At 50.2% G+C, this 19645-nt stretch overlaps 1 protein-coding gene across 1 annotated transcript in view; it reads left to right on the forward strand.

The window, feature by feature from the left end:
- The first annotated feature begins 6518 nt into the window (after positions 1-6518).
- The window catches only part of LOC119977600 (endogenous retrovirus group PABLB member 1 Env polyprotein-like), a 53523-nt gene continuing 40396 nt past the window's right edge, over positions 6519-19645 (forward strand). Inside the window, exon 1 of the mRNA XM_038818727.1 lies at positions 6519-6588. The gene's annotated coding sequence lies outside the window, so the exon portion shown is untranslated. The remainder of the gene's footprint in view (positions 6589-19645) is intronic.

Consider the following 19645-nt stretch of genomic DNA (forward strand, 5'->3'; position numbering starts at 1 on the left):
GAATCTGGGAGCACGGAAAGCTTCATCCACCCTGCTATGGTAAGGCGCTGCTCCCTCACGGTACACCCCGTTACCCAGAGTATCTCCCTGGCCTCGGATCCCATTCCGTGGAAATCTGGGGGTACTGCATCGCCACCCTCACCGTCCAGGGCATAGAGGTCAGCAACTTCCGGCTCTACGTCCTCCCCAACCTCTGCGCTGCCCTGTTACTCGGCCTGGACATCCAATGCAACCTCCAAAGTCTAACTTTAAAATTCGGCGGACCACTACCACCCCTCACCAGATGCGGCCTCATGACCCTTAAGGTCGACCCACCATCCCTGTTTGCAAACCTCACCCCGGATTGCAAACATGTCGCCACCAGGATCAGACGGTACAGTGCCCAGGACAGGACCTTCATTAGGTCAGAGGTCCAGCGGCTGCTGTGGGAAGGCATCATTGAGGCCAGTAACAGCCCCTGGAGAGCCCAAGTGGTAATAGTAAAGACTGGGGAGAAACACAGGATGGTCATTGACTACAGTCAGACCATCAACACGCAGCTCGACCCGTACCCCCTCACACGCATATCTGATATGGTCAATCAGACTGCACAGTACCGTGTCGTCTCCACAGTGGACCTGAAATCTGCCTAATACCAGCTCCCCAACGTCAAGGCGGACCGCCAATACACTGCGTTTGAAGCAGACGGCCGCCTTTATTACTTCCTTAGGGTTCCTTTCGGCGTCACTACCAGGGGGCGGGATTCTCCGACCTCCTGCTGGGTCGGAGAATCGGCGGGGGCCTGCGTCAATCCCGCCCCCGCCGTGTCCCGAAGTCTCCAGCACCGGAGATTCAGCGGGGGTGGGAATCGCGCCGTGCCGGTCGGCGCCCCCCCCCCCCCCGGCGATTCTCCGGCCCGCGATGGGCCGAAGTCCCGCCGCTGTCATGCTGGTCCCGCCGGTGTGGATCAAACCACCTACCTTACCGGCGGGACCAGGTGGCGCGAGCGGGCTCCGGGGTCCTTGGGGGGGGACGCATGGGGCGATCTTGCCCCAGGGGGTGCCCCCACGGTGGCCTGGCCTGCGATCGGGGCCCACCGATCGGCGGGCGGGCCTGTGCCATGGGGGCACTCTTTTCCTTCTGCCTTCACCATGGTCTTCACGATGGCGGAGGCGGAAGTGACCCCCTCCCCTGCGCATACGCCAGGATGATGCCAGCAGCCGATGACGCTCCGGCGCATGCGCGGACTTCCGCCGGCCGCCGAAGTCCCTTCGGCACCGGCTGGCGTGGCGCCAAAGGCCATTCCCGCCAGCCGGCGGAGCGCCAACCACTCCAGCGCGGGCCTAGCCCCTCAATGTTAGGGCTTGGCCCCTAAAGGTGCACCCCCCGTCTCTCCAGGTAGGGGAGAATCCCAGCCAGGGTCTCGGTCTTCCAATGTGTGATGGACCGAATGGTTGACCGGTACGGACTGTGGGCCACCTTCCCGTATCTAGATAACATCACCATCTGCGGCCACGACCAGCAGGACCACGACGCTAACCTCTTCAAATTTCTCCACACCGCTAAACTCCCTAACCTCACGTACATTAAGGGGAAATGCGTGTTCCGCACCAACCGCTTAGCCATCCTTGGTTATGATGTGGAAAATGGAGTTCTAGGGCCTGACCCCAACCGCATGCGCCCCCTCATGGAACTCCCCCTTCCCCACTGCCCCAAGGCCCTGAAACGATGCCTGGGGTTTTTCTCCTATTATGCCCAGTAGGTCCCTAACTATGTGGACAAGGCCCACCCACTCATCCACTCCACAGTTTTCCCCCTGACAACTGAGGCCCGACAGGCCTTCAACCGTATCAAGGCAGACATCGCCAAGACCACGATGCACGCGGTCGACGAGTCCCTCCCTTTTCAGGTCAAGAGCGATGCATCGGACATCGCTCTGGCCACCACCCTCAACCAGGCAGGCAGACCAGTGGCATTCTTTTCCCGCACTCTCCATGCCTCCGAAATTCGCCACTCCTCTGTCGAAAAGGAGGCCCAAGCCATCGTGGAAGCTGTGCGGGATTGGAGGCATTACCTGGCCGGCAGGAGATTCATCCTCCTCACTGACCAACGATCAGTTGCCTTCATGTTTAATAATACACAGCGGGCAAGATCAAAAATGATAAAATCTTAAGGTGGAGGATCGAGCTCTCCACCTACAATTACGAGATTTTGTATCGCCCCGGGAAGCTCAACGAGCCCCCGGATGCCCTATCCCGAGGTACATGTGCCAGCGCACAAGTGGACCGACTCCGGGCCCTACACGATGGTCTGTGTCACCCAGGGGTCACCCGGTTCTTTCATTTCATAAAGGCCCACAACCTGCCCTACTTCATTGCGGAGGTCAGGGCTGTCACCAGAGACTGCCAGGTCTGCGCGGAGTGCAAGGCGCACTTCTACCGGCCAGACCGAGTGCACCTGGTGAAGGCCTCTCGCCCCTTTGAATGCCTCAGCATGATTTCAAAAGGCCCTCCCCTCCACCGACCGAAACACGTACTTCCTGAACATGGTCGATGAATACTCCCGATTCCCCTTCGCAATCCCATGGCACGATATGACGTCTGCCACGGTCATTAGAGCACTCAACAGCATTTTCGCCCTGTTCGGTTTCCCGATGCATCGCTCTTGACCTGAAAAGGGAGGGACTCGTCGACCGCGTGCATCGTGGCCTTGGCAATGTCTGCCTTGATACGGTTGAAGGCCTGTCGGGCCTCAGCCGTCGGGGGAAAACTGTCCACAGCGACCGGGAATCCTCCTTCATGAGTGATGAGCTGCGTGGGTTCCTGCTCAGCAAAGGCATTGCCTCGAGTAGGACGACCAGCTACAACCCCCAGGGAAACGGGCAGGTGGAGAGGGAGAATGGGACGGTCTAGAAGGCCGTCCTGCTGGCCCTGTGGTCTAAAAATCTCCCGGTCTCCCGCTGGCAGGAGGTCCTCCCCGACGCGCTCCACTCCATTCGATCGCTACTCTGCACTGCGACTAATGAAACTCCCCCATGAACGTCTCCTTGCCTTCCCTAGGAAGTCCACCTCCGGGGTTTTGCTCCCAATGTGGCTGGCAGGTCCTGGACCGTCCTCCTCTGCAAATATGTGCGGATCCACAAGGCGGACACGTTGGTCGAAAGGGTACAAGTACTGCACGCGAACCCGCAGTATGCCTATGTGGCACACTCCGACGGGCGCCAGGACACAGTCTCCCTCAGGGACCCGGCACCAGCTGGATCCCCACCCACGGCCCACCACCCGACACCCCCCCCCCCCTCCGATTGCCCCGGAACCAACCACCCTCCCCCCAGTGCACCTCACTACAGCCCCCGCCCCAGGCGATCCGTCCTCCCATTGGTTCCACCCGGGGATGAAGATGAGGACAACACGCTTCCGGAGTCACAGGCGACCAAGTCTGCGCCTGCATCACCACCGGGACCGAGGCGCTCACAGCGGAAGATCAAGGCACCCGACCGGTTAAATTTGTAAATTTTCACCAGACTGTAAACTTTAAATTCTCACAAACCTGTAAATTTGTCCCCCCCACCACCCCCCCCCCCCCCCCCCCCCCCCCCCCCACTGGACTCTTTTTTAACAGGGGGTGAATCAGGTAGTCACCACTGATTGTATAATAGTTGATATTAGAGGTAATACGGTAAGGCCCCTGTACTACAGGTACGGGGATAGATCCCTGCCTGCTGGCTCCGCCCAGTAGGCGGAGTATAAATGTGTGCGGACATTTATGGTCAATCAGATTTCACAGTACTGGGTCTTCTCCACAGTGGACCTGAAATCTGCCTACCACCAGCTCCCCATCCGCAAGGCGGACCGCCAGTACACTGCGTTCAAAGCAGACGGCCGCCTTTACCACTTCCTTACACCAAGCTGCTCCCATTCTGGTAGCAGCTGCAGGAGGCCACATATAAAGCTTTGATTACTCTCTACTCTCGTCTCGTCGTAATTGATAGTGCATCACCAAATGAGCAGGTTCTTCCCGGAAGCGGAGGACAAATGTGAGCGGTGCCAGAGACGCCCGGCCAACCACACCCAGATGTTTTGGGTTTGCCCCAAGCTTGCTGGGTTCTGGGCAGTTGTGGGGGTGAGGGTGAAGCCATGCCCAATAGTGGCAATTTTCAGGGTATCGGAGCAGCCAGAGCTACACATGGGGAAGGTGGCTAATGCCCTTGCTTTCGCTTCCCTAATCGCACGCCGGAGAATCCTGCTCGGCTGGCGATCGGCAGCACCACCCAAAGCTGCAGACTGGCTCGCTGACCTCTCGGAATTTCTCCACCTGGAGAAGATTGAGTACGCCATCCGAGGGTCAGGGGAAGGCTTCCTGGATACTTGAGGGCAGTTCGTCGGCCTGTTCTAAAACCTGTTCGAGGTCAGCAGCGAGGAGTGAGATAAGAAAAAAAAAAGATGAGGAACCAAAGGATTGCGCAACCCGGGGAGGGGTGGCAGGGTGCGGGAGGGGTGGGTGTGTGTGGGGGGGGGGGGAGTGGAAGGAAGGTGGGGAAACCACAAGCGACGAGGAAGGGTGCTGAAGCTAATGAAGGGGGGGAAGGAAGGGCAGGGGGGAATCGTAGACCGATCCAGAGGGCAACAAAGTGTACATAGAGTTAGTTAAATGAAGGACAAAACAAACCTTTCTGTGAAATAAAGTAAATTAGCGCGGGTAAGTAAAATGTAATGTATATACACAACAACTGTTTATAAATATGAGACAAGCCAATAAAAAGATTTTCAAACAAAAACATTGAAACGTTGGACACTTTGCCTCCTTGTAAAAAATGGCAATGTCAGGAACCCACAGGTACTAGGTAGAATCAAACACTCTTAGAACGGTTACAGCATAGATGCAGGCCATTTGGCTCATTAAATCCATTCTGGCAATCTGCAAGAGCAATTCAGTCTGTCCCTGTGACTTTTCAGGTGCTTATCAAATTCCCATATTTTCTATTCCAAACAACAGTGAATTTTATAAATAGTTAATCTGTTTTGGAAATGTTGGCTTGGGGTTAAGTGTTACCCAGGACATTAGGAACATTCCCTTAAACTTCTTTAAGTAGTGCCATGGGATGTTTACATCCATCTGAGGGGGAGGGAGACCTCTCTTTACATTCTGTTCCAATGTGTTCCCATATCCAATTTCCCAGTGAAATGATTGGTTCCTTCTGGAAGACTGGGCTGTTAAAGTGTCTACTTCAATTTAACCCATGTCCATTTCCCCCAGTGGCCATAAACTAAATCAATTCTAATTATTGCCAATTTCACGTTGTAAATTTAACCTACTGGGAACAGGGTTAATGTTGCCTAAACTTGTATCATTTAGAAGAGTATCTTTATATCCTCAGGATGCCCAGAGCTCCTCACAGCCAATTAATTATTTTGAAGTGGAGTCATTGTTGTTACGCAGAGAAAAGATGTGGAGATGTAGAGAAAATACAGCAGCCAACTTTCACACAGTAAGAGCCCACCAAATATCAGTGAACTGTATAACCAGTTCATCTGTTTTGGAAACGCTGGGCTGGATTCTCCACTGCCCCAGCCGGTAGTGGAGTTCCTGATGTGGCAGGGAAAAAACGGGATTGGTGCCCCTGCCTATCCGTTTCCAATGCTCCGGTCCCCCGCTGGCGGCGACATCAAGGTTCACGCCCGCGCCAGAGGTAGGATCCTATTAACGGACTAGACACTGGATTCTCCATGCCTCCATGATTTTCCGGCCCTCTGGGGTGGGCATCACGTGGTCCAAGCATTTGCCAGCATGGGCCTGACAGGGTGGACTTCCCAGTGGGCCAAAGACATAAATATTTATGGTAGATGCCCGAAAGTCCATTGGAGGCCCCTCCCCCTCAAAATGCAAATCCTACCCACTACAGCCCCAGACCCCCAATCAGAGACCCCCACCAGAGATCCCCAACAGACACACCCATGAGATACCGCCACTAGACCCCCCATCAGCGACCCTCACCAGGGACACTCACCAGAGACCCCCCCAATATCATAGAACCACACCCAGAACAGAGATTCCCTATTAGAGACCAAACATGTCAGAGATCCCCTCCAACAGAGAAACCCCCCAACAAAGAACCCCAAATGAAAGACCCCCCATATCAGAGAACCTCCAATAACAGAGAGTGCCCCTGTGCCCCCCCCCCCTCCCCCACAACTCACCCCTGGCTGGAAGCAAAAGAGCAGTTCAGGCAGAAACAGTGAAAAAAAGCATTGCTGTCCTTTACACCTGCTGCCTCAGACAAATGTCAAGAAAGCAGGAGTTGTAACACATCACAATGCTTTAAACCCCCTCAGATGCAAGGCACTGCAAAGAGAAATAGATTTTAGTAGGGTTTAATTGACAGCTTCCAGACAACCACAGGTCTGGATTGTTTTTTTTCCATTTCCCTTCATGCTTGAATGCATCTCAAGTCGCCTGCTTTGAACCTAACCACAATGTTTACAAACAACAAGGTGTTAAGTGCTTTCATTTCCTTTTTTTCTCAGCAGAACGCACTTAACTGCTTTTGATATGGTCATGGCGTCTAATCATAGCTAGATGTGGCAAAGTTTGCACAGACTACAAAAGCAGGTGAGTGGAAAAGCAATTATGTTTTTCTTTTTTTCTGCATTGAAAGCTTTTTAAAAAAAAATATTTTTATTAAGCTATTTGAAATTTTTTTTAAATATAGCATAGACAATGGCATCAACATGGTATAATAAACATTCCCCCCCCCCCCCCCATCTTAATCTTCACAAACCCCAACCAATACTGCATCTGCTGACATTTTCATTTTCCCCAAGAAAGTTGACGAACGGCTGCCACCTCCGGGTGAACCCGCCAATTGACCCTCTTAAGGCGAACTTTATTTTCTCGAGACTGAGAAACCCAACCATGTCACTAACCCAGGTGTCTACACTTGGGAGCTTCGAGTCCCTCCACATTAACAAGATCCGTCTCCGGGCTACCAGGGAGGCAAAGGCCAAGACGTCGGCCTCTTTCACCCCCTGAACTCCCGGCTCTTCCGACACTCCAAACATCGCTACCTCCGGACTCGGCACCACCCGTGTTTTTAGCACCGTGGACATTACCTCAGCAAAACCCTGCCAAAACCCTCCAAGCTTTGGGCATGCCCAAAACATGTGGACATGATTTGCTGGGCTTCCCGCACACCTCACACCCCTATCCTCTACCCCGATAAACCTGCTCATCCTAGCCGCTGTCATGTGTGCCTGGTGGACTACCTTAAATTGTATCAGGCTGAGCCTGGCACACGATGAGGAGATATTAACCCTGCTTAGGGCATCAGCTCATAGACCCGCCTCTATCTCTCCTCCTAGCTCGTCCTCCCACTTGCCCTTAAGCTCCTCCACTGGAGTTTCCTCCGCCTCCGAAAGCTCCTGGTAAATATCTGAAACCTTCCCCTCTCCCACCCAGGTACTGGAGACTACTCTATCCTGTATCCCCCATGGCGGCAGCAGCAGAAAGGCCGGAACCTGCTTTCTCAGGAAGTCTCGCACCCTGCTGGCAATTCAAATTTATCCTCCAAGGCTTTCAAGCTGGAAAAGCTCCATCTATAAATAGATCCCCCATCCTTCTAATTCCTGCCCTTTGCCAACTCAGCAGCTCCAGATCCTTCTCCCGTTTCAGGATCAATGAAATCAAGGCCTGCGACGTTATTGAGGGGATGACTCCCTTCTCTCTTGCTTCATTAAATCTCCTCACCGGTAGTGGGCTCAATATCTCTGAAAACATCTTATAGAATTCCACCGGGTAGCCGTCAGGCCCCGGGGCCTTGCCCAACTGCATGCCCTCCAGCCCCTTGATTATTTCCTCAATCTCAATTGGGGCTCCCAGCCCTTCCACCAGATCCTCATCTACCCTCGGGAACCTCAACTGATCCAGAAATGGCCTCATCCACTCCACCCCAGCCGGGGGTTCCGACTCATTAAATTTACTATAGAAGCCCTTAAACACCTCGTTCACCCCCGCTGGGTCCAGGACAGTATTCCCGCCTCTACTCTTTACTTTACCTATCTCCCTGGCTGCCTCCCTTTTCCTGAGCTGGTGCGGCAACATTCTGATAGCCTTTTCCCCGTACTCATAAATCGCCCCCCTTGCCTTCCTCAACTGTTCCACCGCTTTCCCCTTTGGTCAACAGCCCAAACACCGCCTGTAACCTCCGCCACTCCCTCAATAGCCCCGCGTCCGGGGCCTCAGAGAATCTCTTGTTCACCTGGAGTATCTCCTCCACTAATCTATCCCTCTCAGCCGGTTCGACTTTTCTCTTGGGCCCATATCGAGATTAATTCCCCTCTGACTACTGCCTTCAAAGCTTCCCAAACCGTCGCTGTGGAGACCTCCCCCGTATCATTTGCTTCCAGGTAGTTCTGGATGAACTTGTTAACCCGCCCACAGATTACTTCATTTGCTAGCAACCCCACATCCAGTCTCCACAGCGGGCGTTGTCCTCTCTCCACACTAACCCGTAGATCCACCCAGTGAGGGCATGGTCCGACACTGTGATTGCTGAGTACACTGTATCCATCACCTCCAGTATTAGTGCCCTGCTCAGAACAAAAAAGTCGATGCGAGAATATACCTTGTGGACATGTGAGAAAAAGAAAACTCCTTCGCCTTTGGCCGTGCAAATGTCCATGGGTCTACTCCCCACATCTGTTCCATAAACCCTTTCAATTCCTTTGCCGCAGCCGGCTTCCGCCCTGTCCTGAGTTTTGACCGGTCCAATTCCGGATCAATGACTGTGTTGAAGTCCCCTCCCATGATCAGGGTATGTGACACTAAGTCTGGGGTCTTACCTAAAACCCGCCTCATAAATTCCACGCCGTCCCAATTCAGAGCATATATATTCACGAGGACTACCCGCACCCCCTCCAGGTTCCCACTCAACATTATGTACCTACCCGCCTTGTCTGACATGATTTTCCCTGCCTTGAATGCCACTTGTTTGCTGATCAAGATCGCTACCCCCCTGGTCTTTGGGTCCAGCCCTGAGTGGAATACTTGGCTGACCCACCCCTTTCTCAATCTCGTCTGGTCTATAACCTTTAGGTGTCTTGTGGCATTGCCACATCCGCCTTCAGCCCGCTCAAATGCGCAAACACGCGAGCCCTCTTGACTGGCCCATTCAACCCTCTGACATTCTATGTAGTCAGCCTGGTCAGGGGGCTTCCAGCACCCCCCCTCCCCCATCCCCCTGCCAACTAGCCATCACCCTCTTTAGGCCAGCCTCTAGCTCACCTCCACCTCCTCGAGCCCCCCTCGGGCAGCCGGCATTACCGACCCCCCATTTGTCCCCTAGTAACAGTTCCTCCCCTCTCAGCAAAGCAGCTCCCCCCCTCTCCCTCTTCCCCAGCAACAACACTAGAAACCCAACCCCCCAAGTCAAGCTCCAGCTTAACACCTGCTCACCCCCCATTGCGCTTCCGAGCATCAGCTGACCCACGCTGACTTGATAGCGCCCGCCCCTGGCACCAAGCAGTCTGTCTCCCCATTGTTCTCACCACTCTCCCCCCACATGGACAAACATTTTAAAAGCATCACATTCCCCAGTAAACAAACATCAGAAAAAAACAGTGAAGAAACAGTCACTTTAGAAAAATAATCACCCAAAAAACAGAACCAACCCCAAAGCCCATCTCACCTCTAACTGGCTCCATGCAAGACAAAGTTACCTTTAGCCCTCCAAACAGCCCCTTATTACACATAGCACTACTTATATTTATACAACCCAGCACAACAAATCACCGACACAGTACTTCTCCAAGGCTTCAGTGTCTTTTAATTCACCTCCAGCCTCTTTTCTTTAATAAAAGTCCATACTTCATCTGGTGTTTCAAAGTAGAAGTCCCGTTCCTCATGTGTGACCCACAGACGGGCTGGGTACAGCATCCAAACTTCACTCCTTTCTTAAAGATGGCTGTTTTTGCCTGATTAAACCCAGCTCACCTCTTGGCCAGATCCACACCAGGTCCTCATAAATGCGTAGCTCACAGTTCTCCCATTTGCTGCTCCGTTGCATCTTGTCCCACCGCAGAACGTGTTCCTTGTCCAGGAAACAGTGAAAGCGAACCACCATGGCCCTCAGCGGCTCGTTCGCTCGGGGCTTCTTCGCCAGGGCTCTGTGCGGTCTATCCACTTCCAGGGGCCGAGGGAACACCTCAGCCCCCATCAACTTCACCAACAGGTCCATCACATAAGCCCTTGCATCCGATCCCTCACTGCCTTCAGGGAGGCTGACAGTTCTAAGATTCTGCCCCCTGGACCTGTTCTCCTGGTCCTTCAGCATCTCCTGCATTCTTTTCTGGTGGTCATTCATCATCTCTACCTGGATCGCTCTCCCTTGGGTCTCTTGATTCTGCACAACTTGATCAATCGAAGCCTTAATTGAGTCCAGCGAGTCCTTCTTCAGCTTGGCGAAACAATCTTCGAAAAACTTCACCAGCTGCTCCGTCGACCACTGTGCCGTCTCCCCGCGGCCCTTGCTCTTCGCCATGCTTTCCTGTGTTACCAGATCTGCTCTCGTCTTCCTTATAGGACTTTGTCTTCTCACACGGCCACTTCTGGTCCAATTCTCCATACACCGGAGGGGGATTTCTCCTCACTGTTCCACTCTTCACCGATTTATCCCATAAAATCTGGAAAAATACGGGACAAAGGTCCAAATGTCTGTCACAGACGGGAGCTATCAAATGTGCGACCAACTCCTCCATGGCTGCCACCGGAAGTCGCATGGAAAGCTATTTAGCTTCCAGGGAGGGGTGACTGATGGGGGGGGGGGTCATTTCAGTTATCGGGGTAGTCCTTGTTATGAATGTGGTCCCTGTTATGGGAGAGGCTCCTGTTATGGGGTGAGGGGGGGGTTCTCTGTTATGGACCTGGACCGGTACTCTGAGACGGGGAGGTCTGTCTTATGCGGGAGGTCTCTGTTATGGGGAGTTCTCTGTTATGAAGGGTTATGACCGTGGTCTCTGATGTGGGAATTTCCCTGTTATGGAGGGGTTCTCTGATATGGAGTTTCCCCTGTGACGGGTTCTCTGATATGAGTGACCTCTGGTAGAGATTTCTGATATGAGGATCCCCTGGTGGGGGTCTCTGGTGAGGGGGGTCTGGGTGGGTGTCTGATATGGGGGTCCTCTGGCGGGGGTTTCTGATATGGGTGTTCTCTGGTGGGGGGGTGGTCTGGTGGGATGGTCAGATGGGGTGGTCCAATGGGAGGTCTGATGGAAGGTCTCTGATGGGGGGGTCGGGTCAGCCTCAAGCGTGTGTACTGTATGGGGGGGGGGGGGTGACAAAGCAATTCCTGCTGTGGTTGGGGGCATGGAGGATGCCCCTACTTGTCAGCTTTGAGTGCAGAATTTGAGTTGTCGGGGAGGATGGCCAGCCGCCAGACCTCGGTAGAGGGTCACCACTCAAAATGGTGGCCCATTAGTAGGATTCGCAACAAAATCCCTCGCGATCCCCACCATGCATAAATTTGTTTGGCAAGGGAGAGTGAATCACTTCTGGTGCCGCTCGTAGCGCTAGTGCAAACCAGATGCAATTCAGCTCCGGCAGAAAAAATATGGCGGGATTCTCCGTTTTCTAACACCAAAATTGGGAAACACGATTGGGTGGAGAAAAGGTTCCAAATGCCAAAATCGATGCCGATTTGACGCCAACTCTCAATTCTCAGGGCAGCACGGTGGCCTAGTGGTTAGCACAACCGCCTCACGGCGCTGAGGTCCCAGGTTCGATCCTGGCTCTGGGTCACTGTCCGTGTGGAGTTTGCACATTCTCCCCGTGTCTGCGTGGGTTTCGCCCCCACAACCCAAAAATGTGCAGAGTAGGTGGATTGGCCATGCTAAATTGCCCCTTAATTGGAAAAAATAATTGGGAAATCTAAATTTAAAAAATAAATAAATAAATAAATAAAAACTCTCAATTCTCCGGCACCTCAACAGTGGTGTCAATGCGATGTGGAAAGCACGTACAGTAGACACCGTTTGTATGTCATCAGCGAGCCTGACCTGGTATTCTTTGGGGCCTCCACGATTCTCCGCCTCCGATGGGCCGAGTTCCTGATAGTGCGGTTCACTTGTGCTTTTAAAAATCGTGAAACCGGAAGTCATGGTTGCTGGGGGAAAGAGAGGAGGTACAGAAAGTGTCCAACATCGCCACAGTTTGCTGACAATTGTGCCACTGCCCGGAGCATTCTGCCAGGGCCGGGGGGACTAGCATGGAGTGGCCAGGAGGTGGGCTGTGGGGTCGGTGTGGATGGGCATAGAACACCATTGCCGCAGCCAGCAATGCAGCCATGCAGCTACACACGCCGCTGTGAACTTAGGGCCACGGGTCTTATAGGTGTCCACCGCCAGAGCACTCCCCTAGGTACCCTCTGGCCCCAGCCAACCCATCAGTCGGATGGGTGCACTCCAGCGTAACCAGTGCCACCTTGTCGGCTGAAATGAGTGTGTGGGGAACAAAATGGGTATATGCGCTGCAGCTTGTCAGCCTCCTGAGTGTCAATCATGGACCCGGCGAATCTCGCACTGTTTCTTATTGGAATCGATTGTGTTCCACGTGACGCCAGTGCTAGCCCCTCCACAGTCGCTGAATCGGGCCAGGTTTGGTACGCAGTTTTGCTGTCGTGAAAATCCACGAATCCTGCCCCAGCATCAACCCATAGTCTCAGGAACAGAGAATCCAGCCCATAGTCTCCCAAACGGAGCACCCTGCCTGCTGTTTCGGGAATGTAAAAAAAAAAATTTAGAGTCCCCATTTTTTTTTCCAATTAAGGGGCAATTTAGCGTGGCCAATCTACCTAACCTGCACATCTTTGGGTTATGGGGGAGAACGTGCAAATTCCATATAGACACAGGATCGAACTCAAGACCTCAGCGCCCTAGGCAGCAGTGCTAACCACTGCGTCACCAGGCATTCCGGCAATAGTACTGAAGGTTTGTGTGCCAGAACTTGCCGCAACCCTAGCCAAGCTGTTCCAGCAACTACCCTGCAATGTGGAAAATTGCCCAGGTGATTCCGGTACACAAGGAATAAGACAAATGTTGAGCCGATACAGCTGAAGGTGGTGTAGAGAGCGCACCTTACAAGGGCGAGGATGAGCTGGCTCTTTGAGGGGGTAGAACCCCCGCAAACCACGTTCATATGTTTTGGTCCTGTCCAAAGCTGGAAGATTACTGGAAGGAGGTGTTTAGAGTAATCTCTGAAGTGGTGCACGTGAAACTGGACCCGGGCCCTCGGGACGCCATATTCGGGGTCGGACCAGCTGGGGTTGGAAACGGGCGCGGAGGCAGATGTTGTAGCCTTCGCCTCGTTGATCGCCCGAAGGCGGATCCTGTTAGGGTGGAGATCAACCTCTCCACCCTGTGCCCTGGCGTGGCGCGGGGACTTGTTGGAATTCTTGATGCTTGAAAAGGTCAAATTTGAACTGAGAGGAAGGATGGAGGGGTTCTACAATTCATGGGTGTTATTCATTATGCACTTTCGAGAATTGGATCACATCGGACATTAGGGGGGTTGGGGTCTGGGAGGGTTGGGGGGAGAAGGACTGTATGTGTTAATGGTGACTTTGGGTGATTCCTGATTCCTTTTTGTCATTTGTTTATGTTAACATGTAGGCTAATGTTTGGGGGTTTGGTGGGAGGATGGGATCGTTGTTATTGCTGTGGGGATTTACATTACATTCGTTACTGATTATTAATTATTGTTTATTGTTGGGTGTAAATTTGGAAGAAAATGTGAAAAAGGAGAATAAAAAAATATTTTGGAAAAAAAGGAACAAGACAAATCCAACCCAGCCAAATAACTGCCTATCAGTCTACTCTCCATGATCAGCAAAGTGATGGCAGGAGTCATTAACAGTGCTATCAAGCGGTACCTACTCACCAATAACCTGCTGACGGACGCTCAGTTTGGGTTCTGCCAGGGTCACTCGGCTCCTGACTTCATTACAGCCTTGGTACAAACATGGACAAGGGTGCTGAATGCCAGAGGTGAGGTGAGAGTGACAGCCCTTGACATCAAGAAAGCATTTGACAAAATATGGCATCAAGGAGCATTAGCTAAACTGATGTCAATGGGAATCAGGGGGGAAACTCTCCGCTGGTTGGAGTCACACCAACCATAAAGGAAGATGGTTGTGACGGTTGGAGGTCAATCATTTCAGCTCCCAGACATCACTGCCAGAGTTCCTCAGGGTAATGTCCTGGGCCCAACCATCTTCAGCTGCTTCAACAATGACCTCCCTTCCATCACAAGGTCAGAAGTGGGGATGTTTGCGGATGACTGCACAATGTTCAGCACCATTCGCAACTCCTCAGATAATGAAGCGGCCCATGTCCAAATACAGCCAGATCTGGACAATGTGCAGGCTTGGGCTGACAAGTGGAAAGTTGCATTCGCGCCACACAAGTGCCAGACAATGACCATCGCCTACAAGAGAGGATCTAACCATCACCCCTTAACATTCAATGGTATTACCATCGCTGAATCCCCCACAATCAACATCCTGGGGCTTACTATTGATCAGAAACAACGAGACTAGCCACATTAATACTGTGGCTACCAGGGTAGGTCAAAGGCGAGGAATCCTACATCAATTAAACTCCCTTCCTGATCACCCAAAGTCTGTCCACCATCTGCAAGGCACAAGTCAGGAGTGTGATGGAATACTCTCCACTTGCCTGGATAAGTACAGCTCCACCAGCACTCAAGAAGCTCAACACCATCCAGGTCAAAGCAGCATACGTGATTGCTGCCCCTTCCACAAACATTCAATTCCTCCACCGCCGATAAACAATGGCAGCCGTGTGTACCATCTACAAGATGCACTGCAGGAACTCACCAAGGTTACTTTAGCAGCACGTTCCAAATCCATAACTACTACCATCTAGAAGGGCAAGAGCAATAGTTACCTGGGAACCCAACCACCTGGAGCTTCCCCTCCAATTCACTCACCTCCCTAACTTGGAAATATATCGCCATTCCTTCACTGTCGCTGGGTCAAAATCCTGGGGCTGCCTCCCTAACAGCACTGTGGGTGTACTTACACCTCAGGGACTGGAGCAGTTCAAGAGGGCAACTCACCACCACCTTCTGATGGGCAACTGGGGGATGGGCAATAAATGCTGGCCAAACCAGCAATGCCCACATCTCATAAATTAATTTTGAAAAACGCACACTCACAAACACACACCCCCAGAAACACGCACAATTGTCGGGGGAGGGGAGGAAGGCGTTGGGGGGTGGGGATCATAGAATTTACAGTACAGAAGGATGCCATTCGGCCCATCGAGTCTGCACCGGCCCTTGGAAAGAGCACCCTACCTAAATCCACACATCCACCCCATCCCCGTAACCCAGTAACCCCACCTAACCTTTTTGGACACTAAGGGGCAATTTAGCATGGCCAATCCACCTAACCTGCACACCTTTGGATTGTGGGGGGAAACCGGAGCACCCGGAGGAAACCCACACAGACACAGGGAGAAAGTGCAAACACCACACAGACAGTGAGCCAAGCCGGGAATCGAACCTGGGACCCTGGAACTGTGAAGCAACTGTGCTAACGTGCCCCCCCCCCCCCCCCCCCATGCTTTGGCAAAGGAGGAGCAGCAGTAACATGACCACTATATCAGTAATGGGGCACACTTTTAAGGACACTATCTTCATGATAATTTTACAAACTAGAGTAAACCAGAGCATTCTCGGAGAATTCTTTGCTGATGAGACTATGATCTCTTTTGATTTGATTTGATTTATTGTCACATGTACCACAGCTTGCCACTGAAGTCTTCTACTGTACAATCTTCTGAATAATATAGTGACTGTGCTTAACTGATCAGGGTGAAACAGAATTCCTGCTATACTGCAGTGAACTGAAATCACCATAGGCTCCGAGGACCAAAGGCTGCTCTCCCATTATTTTGAGAACAAGCTGACTGATGGTGATTTAACCTGAGGGTCACTACATGTCAGGCAAGAGACAGGGTTGAGAAGATGGGGGCTTCATGAATAACCTCAGCTGGTATAGGAATTGAACTTGCGCTGTTGGCTTTGCTCCGCATCATGAACCAGCCGTCCAGCCAACTAAGCTAGCCAGTTCAGGCCAAGTCAATGATATATGGCAGATCAAAAATTAAAGAAATCTTTAAAAGAATACATTATTTTTATTTTCCTGAAATTTTTCATTTCATTTTTTATCATTACAATATGTAAATTTCATATCAAATGAAAATGCTCAGGTTCAAGATCCATTCCAGGGGTTTAAATAACCTAGACTGACCCTCAGTACAATCCTGAGTTGATAATAATAATAATAATCTTTATTGTCACAAGTAAGCTTACATTAACACTGTAATAAAGTTACCGTGAAAAGCCCCTAGTCGCCACATTCCGGCGCCTGTTCGGGTACACAGAGGGAGAATTCGGAATGTCCAAATTGCCTAACAGCACGTCTTTTGATACTTGTGGGAGGGAACCGGAGTACCCGGAGGAAACCCACGCAGACACAGGGAGAACGTGCAGACTCCACACCGACAGTGACTCAAGCCAGGAATTGAACCTGGGAACCTGGTGCTGAGAAGCAACAGTGCTAACCACTGTGCTAGGAGTTGTGAAACTAAGCACTTTCTTTCTTTCTGTCTGTCTGTCTTTGGGAGTTGGGCGGTTCTTATGAATAGTCGGAAACACATAAATCGAGTAAAACTGATTAGGAAACGTATCAATTATTTTCCTCTGTGAAAACAATGATCAATACAAAGTATTACCAATCACAATATGTGTTAGATTGCAACCAGTAATATCCAAGTGAATTTTGCAGTAACATTTTACATACAAACAGGACCATACATGTGCAACTCTGACCATTGGCCAGAACTGGACCAGTTTTGTCTTAAGGTCTTGTAACAAGAGTATTTTATAATCCACAGTCGGTATGTCACCAATCTGACAATCCTTCATATTATTGACAGAATTATCATATCAGTGAGGTTAATGGATATAAACTCATGTGGAGTATACCATGTGGTCGATCCACTGTCACCTACTTTGGTACCCCTGTTGAAGTTCAATTTTATCTCTGTTGAATTTTTCTGAGTTGAGAAGCTTGAAATGTCTAATTGTTGAAAATAGAAAATATTCCACGAATAAATGCCTTGAAAGCAACAGAACTTAGAATACTTCTTCAGCCATGGACAAATTCTTAACGCGCTGGCCCAAAGTTCTGCTCTGTATTAATGGCAGTCATGAAATTGAACACACAAAGAAAGAGCCCTGCAAAAAGATTCCATAGTCCACAGGGCTGGTCCCAAAAAACAGTTCCTCTGAATCACCAACTTGCACAAATATCTATCCAATCTTCTGTTAAAGCTTCCTAGTACTGTGTCCCACTTATTCATCACCTTCTGCGTCAAGGAAGTAAATCTAACTTGTCACTACACTTTTTGTCTTCCAATCTTGAACCCATTTTCCCTGGTTTGAGAGTTTGTCCAATGTTGAAAATATCATTCGGGGTCTGTCCTTTCAACATTTTCAGTAATAACATAGGGGCTGGTTTAGCACAGGGCTAAATAGCTGCCTTTTAAAGCAGACCAAGGCAGGCCAGCAGCACAGGTTCAATTCCCGTACCAGCCTCCCCGAACAGGTGCTGGAATGTGGCGACGAGGGGCTTTTCACAGCAACTTCATTTGAAGCCTATTTGTGACAATAAGCGATTTTCATTTCATTTTTTTTTCATTTCAATATTTGCCTGAAGCCTTCCTCCTTCCAATGTAAATCATCTCTGGTGCTTGAACTTCTTCTTGTAGCTCAGATACCATAATTTAAGCACCTTTTATGTTTGTCCAAATCTGCATTGTTTTCAAAACCCGGATCATTTTGTACTCCATTGATTAGAATTGTAAACAATCTGCCAGTTGTGGCCATAACTGTGCCTTTAACCTGACGTCTGTATGCATTTTGTTATACATCTCAAGATCCAATATGGCTACTGCTCTATGTTATGCTGCTAACTCATTAGATTCTTCTCCCTAAACTCCAGTAGAGCCACTAGTAATCTACATCAGCAACAGCTTGTGTTTATATGGCACCAATAACTTAATAAAACGTCCTAAGGTGTTCCACAGACGCATCAAAAAGCAAAATTTGACACTGAGACATATGAGAAATTGGAGTGGAGTACCAAAATCTTAGCCAACAATGCGGCTTTTAAGAAGCATTGGAAAGGAGGAAAGAGCGCGAGTGGAACAGTTTAGAGAGCGAATTCTGCCGATTACCCATCCTGTCATATCCAGCAGTATCAGATTCCTGTAAGTGATTGCACAAATTCTCAATGGCACCATTTACAGGTCTCAAGATATTATTTTTCCTCTCCCTGTGCTTTGGGTGTTCCCTTGAATGACTGCGCAGATAACATTCACTCCATGATGCTCTGGATTGACATGAATTACTCATGCAGGACGAAGGTAATATTGATGGTGCACAACAGCATGGTGGTGCAGTGGTTAGCACAGCTGCCTCACGGCGCTGAGGTCCCAGGTTCGATCCCGGCTCTGGGTCACTGTCCGTGTGAATTGGCACATTCTCCCTGTGTTTGTGTGGGTTTCGCCCCCACAACCCAAAGATGTGCAGGATAGGTGGATTGGCCATGCTAAATTGCCCCTTAATTGGTAAAAATGAATTGGGTATTCTAAATTTTTTTTTAAATATTGATGGAGCACTGTCACAGACTGTACTACCAGGTACGCAGCGTCTCCATAGCAGCTTCAAAGGATATAGAGCAGGCCCAGTAGATACTGTAGCCCATATTGCATTGTTGTTCATCGAGAAAGTATGTGACAATGCCGCAAAGGGAGTTAAATATGAGGGTGGGAAACTGAACTTTAAGGTGTTGTGAGACACCATAGATTAATGAAAAGAAAGGGGATTTGGTGCAGGGTGGGATGCAGCAGAGTTTAGATGAGCACTTTGAGTATGAAGGGTGGAATATTTTTCGCGTGACCGATTCGTTATCATGCATTTCTACTGTCATTGGCCTTTGTTTTATGTTTGGAACTATCGACCCGAACTACATCTTAGTCATATTTGGCTTTAACTTGCTCATGTGCATTATTCAATATGTGTTTTATTATGTCTTTGCTGGGTTGTTTTTTCGAGTGTTCTCTCTTAAGTTTGGGTTTCTTCAAGAGATTTTCCTTCTTGGGGATTATTTTTGTGCTGCCTTGGCTTTTGCTTTTCCCAGGAGCGTTCTTTCCGAAGGTGTTTTCTCTTTTTTTATTGCAAATTTCTGCTAATACGCTTGAGATGTTGATAGTAAATTGGCTTTTCATGCAACCATCCTAATTCAATCTACTCCAGTCTAAATTTCTACCTGGCATTCCTCTATTTGTTCTTGGAGCCCTTAAGCTAAACTTGTATGGTCTGACCTGACGCTATTAAATGTGTTGTAAGCTTCAACATTCCTGATGCTGTTTTTCCACTTTTTCCATACTAAAATTTAATCCAGCTGGGCTTTCTTACTATTTGGGGGATTTATATGTCCTTATTTCCTGGCAAAGTTATTACTTGTAGATCAGAGGCTAAATTCCATGTTGTAATCAAAACGTACTTCTCTGTTTCTATTTACATC

This window comes from Scyliorhinus canicula, chromosome 1, assembly GCF_902713615.1.
Source record: "Scyliorhinus canicula chromosome 1, sScyCan1.1, whole genome shotgun sequence".
NCBI lineage: Eukaryota > Metazoa > Chordata > Chondrichthyes > Carcharhiniformes > Scyliorhinidae > Scyliorhinus > Scyliorhinus canicula.